Consider the following 12,614-nt stretch of genomic DNA (forward strand, 5'->3'; position numbering starts at 1 on the left):
CAAGAATTTCACCTATTTTTGGAAAATGCAGAAATTAAGGCGAAGTGAGCAACAGATACCAAACACTGCTGATTTTGTGGAAGCAAATTAAAGCTCTTTGCTTACTACAAAAGACAACCCCAAATTCTGCATATTTGTTCCAGATCTTGGACACATTTCAAACACACAAACATGCCTACATCAGCCTGTCAACACCGGTCAAGTCACGTCACTTAAACAGACCTAATAGGGATTTTTAACCATTGTGACTTGAAGTAATGTCCACTCTTTTTGTTTGCTGTTTCGCTACCGGGTGATGTTCTGGCTCTGCCGTCACCACCGTGTCCAGGAAAGCCCTTGCAGAAGGGACGGGTGAGCGGGTACGTCCCGTCTTCAGCCGCGACACACGCGCACTAGTGAATTAAACCGCATGGAAAGCGAGAAGAAATTACGTATAGCTTTTTCGTGCATCTTCTTTGTAATACCACGAACCTGAAGCTTCACTAAGAAATTCTAAATTAGTGAGTTCGTTACTAGCATTTGCATAGCCGGTATTCTCCGACTGCGACACAGGCACAGCATATCACTTCTGCCTGCGTTATTTGAAAAATCAACCAGTCCTTGTTCAGGAGCAGCCTCCTCCTTGCAGACAACTTCTCTACCAAGGGCCAAGAGAACAAATGAATAAGGTCCCTGAAGAAAAGCCAGCTTGTCCACACGGTTTCTTTCTTAAACATCACCTACCATAACAAAACTTGCTTTAACCTTTTCTTCTGCCTCACTGACATTTAAAGAAAAATAGATAAAACAACGTCGTGCCCACGGCTTTCACAGTACAAGGTGAGCAGAGAATACAGAAGAATACAGAATAAAGCTGATTTCTATGGCACAGGTAAAAGGCTCATGGTGTACATCTATATACACAATAACCTATACATATGTACACACACCTCTATGTAATATGTGTGTATATACATGTATATATATACACACACGTATAAGTCATTGGTAACTAGATCTGACAGCAGAAAGTCCGATGCTAATAGTGACTATATATATATATATAAAAATGTATACGCTCCCCCCCCTCCCCCCAGTCTTGACATCAATTTGATGAGGACCACTGAAGCTTGCTGGTAGCCATCCCACCTTCACAACTCCAGCGATCTAATTAATTACACAACTATCCATCAATTACAAGTTCGATTCACGAGTTCAGACAAACAAATAAGAGTCCTTTACTAGTTATCATCCACAACGACACCCTCTGTTTACCCAGAGGTGTCTAAGGGAGGGTGAGCCCAGCAGGACAGCACGTCCAAAAAAGGACATTTTGCATTTATTTGTTTCCAAGGCACAGTAAAAGTTTTCCTCGCACACATAATTGTCCTTGGAAGGCGTCTCATGTCAACCCTGGCATCTGAAAGCCAGATATCAAAGACTGAAAAACAGAAAGGCTGCAGTACAAAGCTCAGTGCTGTTTACGTTCAGAGTTGTCTTCCCGAGCTTAACATCATACTTCAAAGCATATACAAAGCGGGAATAAATTCTGCTTGTCCTGTATTTCACAACAGTCATTTCAAATACATTTAAAACAGATAAAACTTTGGAAATTGGAAAAGAAGTACTACACAAGATTACATTTTAAAATATTCAGAAATGCATGTCGGTAGTGAAATGAGACGAGAAGAAAAGGGTATCTCCTTGTTTGCACTTTAACACTAATTTTGTAGCGCAAATGGAATATTAAGGAGCAGAATATTTATAGACTCATAGAATCATTTAGGTTGGAAAAGACCCTTAAGATCATCACGTCCAGCCGTTAACCCAGCACTGCCAAGCCCACCACTACACCATGTCCCCAAGCACCACATCTACACGGCTTTTAAACACCCCCAGGGATGGGGACTCCACCACTTCCATCATCATGTGGTATTTGCCAGGATTTTCAGTATTTTCACTATCACTCTTATTATTCGCCAAGGTATCTTACAGTACCCAGAGAAGCTAAGGGCTAAAGGAGCTGAGGACACTCACGAAGAGGTCGCATGTCCTCTGTTTTGCAGCAGGCAGACCAATCTAAATGATGATAAATCTGGTCATAAAAATCCAGGAACAGCATCTTTACTATATGTCCTCCTTCAAAATTTTCACAGTGACCCTACATCAGTTACTGTACCATAAAGTGAGGAATCTTTCTTTTTATTACATTTGCCTCTACCCGCACCAAAAGACTCTGCTGCACGTCCCTCCTTAGTCTCACGGACAATTACATGGTGGGATTATCCTCTGCGGAGGAGGATTATTCGATTCCAAATCAGTTCATTCTGTGGGTCTGCTACATATAGTTCCCCAGGTACACCAAGCGATGGACGGGGATTTGTTGATACCGCAGCTGCTCATCAGAGACTAAATTAAATCTATTCACTTTGTTTAATTTGGGCCATTTGATTTCAGCAGAAAATGTAAATGCTGGTAGTTTGTCTATATTATAGCATTAAATCATTGCGTACCCATGGTTTATTAGACGTTATTGCAGCACTTAACCCACCACGGGGAATGTTTAGTCCAGTCTGGACGGCAAGCTGTGCCCCGTGCTGACCCCACGACACGCCGAAAACCAGAGAGGCAGGAAAACAGACAGGCACTCCAAGAGGAGCAGCTCCACAACAAATTTAACTTTCTTCTGCTTTCTGGGAGTTTCTGGGAACCCACTTGCACTCGTGGAGAGTTGGTTTTGCAAAGCAGAGGCCAAGAGCAAGATGTTAACTGGGCGTCAGCACTGTGAGCAATGGGCACTCGCAATCCCAGGTCGGAGACCTGCTGAGATGTTTAGATCGATTTTGGGGTTGTTTACGTTTGTGGTTTAGCTATCATCAGATATCAGATATCATATGAAACACGTTTGTGTTTTAGCTATCATATAGGTAGCATAAGTTTTTGGGCTCCCTCTAAAGCCATGAGCACGACATCGATTAGGACAACCCAAGTTATTTGGGCAATACGCTGATTCTGGCCACTTTGGCTGCAAGAGAAGCACAAAGCGTCACGGGACAGCAATACGTTAACCTCACCGTAGAGATCAGTACCATTTCAGGGCAGAAGGTCAAGGCATATTTCACGTTGCGTTATGTTTTATTTCTTACAGAGTATTCCTTCCTCCCTCCCTTGGAAAGTTTTCACCACAGGAAGGCACTGACCTAAGGACCAAATTTTGAAAAAGCAACTGCTCTGGAGTTGGCAAACTGTGCGCGGACAAGAAGTCATTAGAGCTTGTTAATTGATGAGTGTGTGCGTCGCACAGCTGACTCCTGCTCTGGTCACTGGGATGACTCGAGTCCAGAACCATCAGTCCCACGGTGAAAACATTTATTGCTTGCATTAAACAAAACAACGTCCTTAGCTTGCCGACACAACTGTCACACACCTAACGCCAGAGAGCTGCCACCTCATTTCCCACCGATGAGGCACAGTGCTCCATTCGCACACTTACCCACGCACTGTTGTCCTGAGTCCTATCGCAGCATTGCCTAGCAAACCGCAACAGCACCGCTCCACGGGGAACCTGCCACGTCCAGCTCGGTAGCTAAAGATGACGGAGATGAAGCAAGGAGGCAAGCAGGAGATAGAGACTGAAATACGACTGGCTGAGGCTGAGACTGCTCTGGATGAGAAGGTTATGCTTTTACCAACATGCCTTTGTTCTCTGGCAAAAGCGAGACATTGATTTATTTTCACTAAACTCACTCAAAGCAATTTTCATGAGCATTCGATTCACTTTAAAAGTTAAACAACTAAGATAAGTAATAATACAACCACACAGTGGGTGTATAATCACTGTTCTTGCTCTTAAAGTCATTCCCATTGCCGTTTACAAGATGCGCAATGGAAAACAAATGACAATCCGTACAAATGTGACTAATTTGTACCCTGCCCCTCACCTCGCTCCTGGCTGCGTACGGCCACGCTCTCAGCCCGAGGCTCATCGTGCCTCTTCACGCGCTGACTCCCCTCACTAAGATACCCCCAAGCCCACCGCTCGGCCCATTTTTCTGCACGGTCGGTGAACGAATGCAGCACACAGATGGCCAGGGAGGTGCGAGAGATGGTGCAAGAGCAGCAGGAGAAGGGCACGGTCGGGAGAGAGCCGGCGTACCGAAACCTCCCCTTCCCAGCCACGGTGAGCCAACGGCCGCGCACGCTCCTCTGCCTTCCCTCGACGACTGCAGCAACAAATCCACAGCTTTCCGCCGCAGACCAGCTCTTGCGTCCTCGCTGCGTCCAAGAGCACCCACCCAGGGACCGTCTCCTGGGCTGCGTATCCTGGTGGAGCGCATCCTGCGAGAGGGTAATGTCTCAGGGATTTGGGCTCTGTCGTGCCCCGTGCCCTTCCCAGGGAAGGCTCAGCCGCCACCAACTTCCATTCCGCCCTTGCGGCACACCTCTCACGGTGTTTCAGCCCCAAACAGACACCCGCCTCACACCCTGCTCGCTTGAAAGTGTTTGTAAGCCCACGAAAGATAAAAACCTTTCACGTCCCTTTACCGAAATGATGGCAGTGACTCACGCTGCATTTTTTCCAATTCAAAAATACACCACGCGCTGAAGAAGTGATAAATAAGTCATCTGCTACTCACACGCTATCAAAGACAAGGACTCCCTCTCCACCACCCCTGCACTATTTACAATGCATACTGATTGTTCAACACACACTGACACTGGAAATACTTTCCCAGAAACGTTGGTTTTTCTCACGCAGTCATCAGATGTTACTTTATGAATACACATGAAGTAAATACAGCTGTTTAAATGTGAGAAAAACACATTTTCCAAGAGAATAACATGGAAACAGAGTGAGACTCTACCTATTTACCATCCTTCCCATCGGCTGCGTGCAAAGTACATGAGCGTGAAGGGTTGCACCGTGATTTTATCCCTTCCAGAATTGTGTGGAAGCTCTCAGGGAAGCAACTCAAGGCAAAAGATCATGCGTGAAAGCAAAGCGTTTGGAGGGAAGAAACGAGAATATAACTATTGTATCCAATTTATTAGGTAGTATTTTTAATATGATGCATTTGGGAACATACAGAACTGTGTTAAATATTTGTAGTTTATACGACTCGAGGGATTTTCATGATTATTTAGTCATTACCTTTTATTGCTTTGCTTTAGTGAAAATACAAAAGATGAACACCCATCAAGAAAAGGCTGGCAATGCAGACCAGCGGTGCGGTTCCTCTGTGAGACCAGATTTACTGCACGCTCCCGTACCAGCAGGCACCGGAACCCGCTCTGCCGCGGGACGGGTGCTTTGCGGGGAGCAGTCGCCGAGGCGCAGGCAAAGGCCAGCAGCCTCTGCGGCGGCGAGGCAGGACGGCGTGCCGTCGAGGCTCCGCTCCCACGCGCGGCGAGGCGAGGCAGGCGTGCTGCAGAGGGGGCTCGCAGCCAGGTGCGGGTAAGAGAAACACGGAACAGCCTGGAAATCAAGTGACATGGAGGAGCTGTTGGTCAGCATACCCTGAGGGGATCCCAGATTCCAGGTGTAGACACACTGAGAAACCGATGCACGCTGCAGGCTTCGGTTATCGGCGGTGGGGGAAGAGAAGAGGGGCGAATGCACCATTTCCCGGTGCTAAATTAATAACTCTTGACTTGCCACTCACTGCATCTCTGTCTCTGCTTTTAATTCATATTTATGTGATGATTAATATTACATGTGCAACAGCGGCAGTACATTTATTCAAGTATCTAACACATACAGGTTTATATATATTTATATAAGCATGTACGTAGATAGTTTTATTTATCTATACATACATAAAAACCTATATATATGCACATATGAAACCTTAACTTATCTCTGTGGGATAGGAAGGTCTCTCTCCTCACAGAAAGGTATTTACTATTTATCATGAACGACGTTATTGAATATACTGATGCAATACTACATTCCACCGGAATCATGATTTCCAGCATTATAAAGTATCTATGACTGTGCAAAAGCATTAATATGTGCAGTAAGTAGATAACATCTGAAAGAAATGTAAGCTCCTCACTTCTTCTTTGCCGCAGTGACATGTAATTTCCCTCTTTGCACTTGTTTCCATTTTGCTTCTTAGTTCCTGTCTCTTTCCCCGCTGAATTCTTGCATATTAAAATTAGTCCGGTTTAAAAACCTGCTACGTCGTATCACAACCTGCTGCTGTATTTCTTTCCAGATAATATGGTCATCTCAAATATTACTACAACCCCATTAATTCGCAGCTCTGGGCCGAATGCTATGCCGGGAGGGCATTCGGAACGCTGCTGGACACCGAAGCTCTCCACCAGCCCCAAAGGCAGCGCTGCCAGGGAGCGGGGCACGCACCTACTTCTTCCTATTTGCAGTTCACCCCAGCGAGGATCGTGGAGCATCACGATTCCTGAGCACTGCCGACTGACGGCAGCTAACGCAACCACAAAGCACCCGTCGGCCCGAGCGCGCCACGGTCCCTCCTGTCTGCACCTTGCCTCCACCGTTATCGGTTACACACGGTGCAAGGTCATAGCTCAACAAATGAAAGCAGGATCGAGACGTGAGAAAAACTCGCTCCTAATTTCACAGTAGTGCACATACAGACCCATACCAAAAACCGGCGTAAGCAGAAGTGATGAGTTTATCATTATGCAGCAAGACCCTCTGCAAAACGGCCTGTTAAAAATGACAACGCTGCAGTTAAGCAAACCGCCAAAACATCAGAAGTTATAAAGCGAATTAAATCAATAAATTCACCTTTTATAGGTGCGGTTACCTTCCAGTGAACTTCATACCTTGCAGTTGTTTGGCTGTCTTAATTTAGAGTCACATCCACACATGTTATTTTTGAAGAATGATCAAGAATGATTTTACACAAAGGGGAAGAGTTCACCTTAGAGAGCTTACCACACGTACCAAAACAACTCCGTGTATGCAAACATGGTCTTACTTGGAATATCATCTTACACGCCAATTCTTAGGAAAACCTTTACCAGTTCTCAGATGAGCTCAGGGAAACTCAAGTATTTATAGGACAACTTAAACGCTAATATGTTTACCTTAAACGCTAATATTTTTACTGTCGGGCTCTCATCACCGGAGGCTGAGGCTGGGCGGGCAGCAGCCGCAGGCAGGGCAGTGCGGGAGCACCTGTGCCAACGGCAGGAACCGAAGGCAACCTCAACCGGAGCGAGGAAGAGGAAGCTGGACAACCTTAACTATGCCTTGATGCCTCTGAATTCAAGGATTTCATTTTGAAAGCTGTCCCTGTGACAAAGCACTCCAGCTCAGCTTATACGATACTGTCAAAAGCCTTCCAAAAGTTCATGATCGCATATTGATTAGTGCCGCAGAAGTTTTCTCTGAACAGCAAGCGGAGGGGTGACCTGAAAGGATGGACGGTCTCCACAGACAGCATCTGGACAAGGGTAGACCCTGCCGTACCATCGGTAATTGCCTGTCACCATCCTTCATCCTTCTCCCCCCTCCCGGCACCCTCCTCATGAAAACAGATGGCAAGATATACCCTGAAAAAGATGAGGAAACTGCTTATCATGATAGACCACTTCTAGGTTATTCTGGTGTTTAAATCTTGCAGCTGACGGCTGGTGTGGACTAACTGCTCTGTAATGGTGCGTTTCTGTAGCGTATTGCTCCCACCGCAATGAGGCATTGAAAAAACTCCAGACCGCCAATTAAAGAAAAGCACCCTTCCCTCCCAGAAGGCTCCGCAGTACCCCACAGCAACGCCGGTTTTGCCGTACGAAGAACCACAGCCCAAGGCTCGAGAAGAAGCCGTCCCTGGGACCTTGCAGTCCCCCGTGCCTTCCTGCCTCGGGAAGCACTTCTTCAGCAGTCGGTGATACCTCCTGAGCCGCCGGACGCCCTCAAGAAACACTCGGTGACAGCCTGAGACGTTCCCGTCAGCACCGATCACCAACGCTGGCATCTCGGGCACCTACCCCTGCGTTCACTCAGCATTTCTCCATCACCGCTCCACAGCTTTGCGGCGCAAGGGCTGAAATTTAGGCATACCCCTTGTCATTATGAAATGCAGAAAGCCTGACATCTGCCATTTCTCATCATCCCCCACACCAGTACCCCCTGAGAGCAAGTCAGCATGCACGGTCTCGATGCTCAGGTATTACCGTTGCGGAGATGGATGCATCGCTGCTTAGGGAAGCTGGCAGCCGGTCATGTTTATCTCCCTCTAGACCTGAAACACGCCATCATCGCGTTCAGATACCTCACAAGATGCCAAATCATATCAGTGCGTATCGATTATATGCCAAGGCACGTTAGGATGCTTTATTCTATGCTAATAGCACATAACGAATGTTATTTGTGCTCTGCTGTACCTGGCTTTCAAGAGCGCACTTGTATATCGCGTTATTCCAGTGGGATAGTGTCGGTATCCACAGAAATACTCGAAGTGTTTCCACCTTCCTCTACTCTTGAACAGGATTTAAAAACACAAGGAAAGGTGCACTTAAAAAATATTCCGGCAAAACAACAGCTTATTCAATGGTCAGCAGTAATAGATTCCCTCTGGATTCTGGATTCCCTCTACAAAGAATGGCCACCAACACCCCCACCGCTCTTTGCTAAAGCGGTTTTGAAACACCAAGTACCTCACGGGAAGCCAAACGCAGCACTGGCGTAACTCCAGCCATCAGAGCTGCTAAAACATCCTACAGACCTCTCCAAAGCCAGGCCTTCGGCCAGCGCTTTTACGGAAAACTACATTTGGAGAAGACTTCCATATCACAGACTTTCCCTTCAAGACTGTTAATTGTGCCATGTGCACATCACCACTGCTCGGGCTCGGGTTTTGGTTTCGCTTTCTAAAAATCACGCATTGGAGTATAAGTTAACTACCCCCAGTCAGCAATAATTTATTTCTAGAGTAAGCGAAAACTCCTGTACTGTGAGAATCCTATTGCCTGAAAGTCTCCTCCTATCTAGTTTAAATAAAACCTGTAAGTTACTTAGGGAGATCGAAAGCACGAAAATTAAATATATGGTACAGTATTCCGAACAGAAGACAAGACTGAGCGTTCCAACTCCCTGCCAGAACAGCAGGAATGTGAGCTTGACCTCTCGCGTCCCCCTTGCCACAACCCCACGCAGCTCTGGGCTCTGCAGGAGCTGCAGAGGAGCCCGTGTCTGCCGGCTCCACGCAGAGATATCGCTCGCAACCCAGAGAAATACCGCGTTATCCTGCAACAGATTCTGCTGCAGCGTTTCAAGGCACACCGCTTTAAACTCTGCTTTAATACATTTACTTAAATTGCACCGGTTCATATCTTAAACAGAAATGTATGCAAATCAAAGGCAAATAGAAAATAACTGAACACAAATTTATTTCACTTAGAGGACAGCAGAACTGTTCCGGAACTGCATTGACATTGTCTTACTGAATTTTATTGTATCAAAATACTCCAAAGCTAACCAATTTTTATATCCAGCAGATGACGGATGTGGAAGTATCTTATGAAAACTGTTCTTTGGTGTGTCATTACGGAGCATAAATAGGTTTGTAGCTTGCAGGAGCAAAGACCCTTCACGCACACCTTCAGCTATCACTGTTCATGAAGCTTCGGGTACAGCCCTGAATATCAACACTTCCTTGGGGATTTTTAACGCCAAACTCCGTTTTAATATTTTAGAAGTTACTTCAGCAGTCTTTTACTAAATGCTCAAAGTTCTTTTTATGTTTGATGAGGAACACAATAATACAGTACTGTATTATTGAAAGCAAACAACATAGCGTAGAGGGAACTCTTTCTTTTTCAGAGGATGATACTAGAGGCCCTTTGGTACTTTCTCCACTTTTCCCAATAAAAACCAAAGATCTGTAATGGAAATTACAGTCCAGATGAGATCAGGCTTTCTTGGATGGTTTTTGATCATTAATTTCGTTCCATTTCCAGTGCCATTTTTCATTATATCATTGCTGAATCTTCTTTGAAATTCGCCAAGCTAACCTCAACCTTCCCCAACTTTGAATTCCCAGAATCTCTTATTTGTAGCTGCAATAAAGGCTATAAGAAACAAAGAAATCATTTTCACATGCTTCTGCTTTCACACAGCTCTGGACCCCCCAGCTAAGGGGAGAAATTCTGCACCGCGTGAAGTAAAGATAAGAGCAACGGCACGCTGTCACGCCGCAGTCGCTTGGTTCTTCGTTCAGCGTTTGCTGATAGGTATAAGACACTTCTCCACGCTGTGCTTGGCAAAGCAGGTAACCGATGTGCTGGATTCAAAGCTTCCCCCCAAAACTGAATTCCCGGCAAGAAACAGACTGCAACAAGTCAGCCAAAGGCTTGGCGACCCTCCGGTCCTCCGCGGGCAGCCCGGCAAACCGCTGCTCCTGCGCCGTCATCCGCACACATCCACCGACTGTCTGAGCTAACGGCCCGTCAGCTCATCTCGTAAATGCACGAGGATTAGTACCGTACATAAAGCAAGTCAAGAGCAGGAAGTCAGTAGACTTCGGGAAGTCTCCAAAAATTTCAAAAGATTTCAAGTCTCCAAAGATTTCAAAATTCAAAGTGCTTTTTCCAGCCTGCGCACACTACCACATAAATTACTGAGAAATGACTTTTTTTTATTGTGTTCTTACTTGCAGCAATAATGCATAAATTTTTAATGGAGTTTATGGGATAAGGTAGAGAGTGGCCGATTTCTCTGACTGAATGCACATAACCCAGTTGGAGGACAGCTTCCATCAGGGAGGACGTAAAAGAGGCATACAGGCATATTTCCTGACATTCTCACAACTATTTCGGATTACTCCTTTGCAACAAAGTGAATTTTCTCTACGTGCCACAAGCATTTTCAAAAAACAAGACCACGCTGCCAGCGGAGCGGGACAGATACCCCAAAACAGAAGTTGCCCAGCGCTACATCCACCATGACCAGCTACAGCAGAACAGACGCCCACCCAGGTGGTGGCCACAGCTTCTACTGTGGGGCCAGGACTGCCTCGGACAGATGCTTTTAACCGGTCTTTATCCTCTACATACCTGCTGATAAAAACCGAACCAAGGATCTTTCATGCTTTGACTGCCCATGCTTACTGCTCAGCTGCCTGCAGCAGAAATGAGCCTATATTGATGACCTGGTTGCAGAAACATCATCTAACAGGCTGCATGGCCGAGATGGCATTTGCTTGTCTCACTGCCCATCCTCTTAAAAAAAAAACAAAAAGGGTAACAACATGCTTTAATCATTAAGGACTCTTGTTTTAGTAAAGAAATTGTGATTACTTTGTTTCTTGCTGCTGAATATAATTTTGCAGGCTCTACTCGCTTCTCAATTGAATCTAGAGACTCATTCCCACATTTCCCTTACAGGCACGTATAAAAGCTGAACTTTGTTCCTTGGAACAACTGGTTGGGCAGACAGCAGCAATCACAGTAACCACCCGTTTCTGAGCCTTGACTTGCCAGGCAAAGGGGACGGCTCTACATGAAGGAAGCAATTTCATGCTTGAACAGCCTTGCACTATTAAATCAGAAAATTGCGTTACGGCCACTTCACGGGGTGGACTCTGCTGCCAGCGAGGGTCAGATCAGCTTGCGGGTACGCGGGGGAACCGTCCTGGGACGAGCTGCTGAAGGAGAGGCAGAACTGATACCAGATCAATCTAACAGAAATATGCATCCTTTGTGTTCAAATACTACGTATTTTCCAAAGCGTGTACCACACGAGGACAATGCCTACCAGTTTAACCTGTCATTGCTACATTATTTAGGGTACTTACAGGAAAACTAGGAACGTGCTTATCCTTCCAATGCGGATAACTTTGACATACTTTAAAAATGTGAAATAGCCGCACGTTTTTAAAAGACAAGCCATGCAAATCAAAGTCTTCAATTAAGCACCCTCACCATGCCCATTTTCAAAGGTCTGGGGCAAAGCTACATGCTGGCTGTCCTGCAGACTCTCTGGGAGAAGATACGGTGGGAAGGAGGCAAGGTCCCACCAGGGCTGGCTTCCAAGGCAGCCTGCAAATTCATTACTAGAAAAAAAGCAATGAGAACAATGCCTGCCAAACAGGACTGAGGTTCTCCTTTCTTTTACACGAACTGTTTAAGCATTTACTAGTATTCAAAGTCACTTGAAGCCATAAGTAAAGGAAATAAAAATCTCTTCCTCAGATCACTTCTTCTACAAATAAAATCATTCTTTATACTTAGTAGAGTGATATTTTGGGGGCCTCTCTAGTAAGGCCACTATCCCAAGCTCACAGCAGTGCTGCCAGGAACTGAAATTTGTTTTCAACTACTTTAACACTAAGTAAGGAGCTGACTTCTTCTATTTTACAATCCTATCTCCTCATATTAACTGCCCTACTCCAAAGCAGACTACAGTCCACATGAAACAGCACGTCAACAAGAAGTAGGTTTATCTTTCTGGAAATCAAAATCTTTGAAAGTTCTCTGAATAAAGGACATCTTCAAAGACGCATGTGTATGCAAGCCTACATTCACGTCTACAAATAAATGCCAGTACTAAGTATAAAGAACTAACTAGGTCAACAGCCAAAACCACTTACACAACCCCCAGATGCCATCCCTTCTCCCTAGCAGCGTTTCTGCTCCTTTGGTACACC

General features: G+C 45.6%; 1 protein-coding gene across 4 annotated transcripts in view; it reads right to left on the reverse strand.

The window, feature by feature from the left end:
* GALNT13 (polypeptide N-acetylgalactosaminyltransferase 13) overlaps window positions 1–12,614 on the reverse strand; it is a 159,224-nt gene that overhangs the window by 74,282 nt on the left and 72,328 nt on the right. The window lies entirely within an intron of this gene.

The sequence above is a fragment of the Ciconia boyciana genome, chromosome 10 (assembly GCF_034638445.1).
Source record: "Ciconia boyciana chromosome 10, ASM3463844v1, whole genome shotgun sequence".
In the NCBI taxonomy this organism is placed as follows: domain Eukaryota; kingdom Metazoa; phylum Chordata; class Aves; order Ciconiiformes; family Ciconiidae; genus Ciconia; species Ciconia boyciana.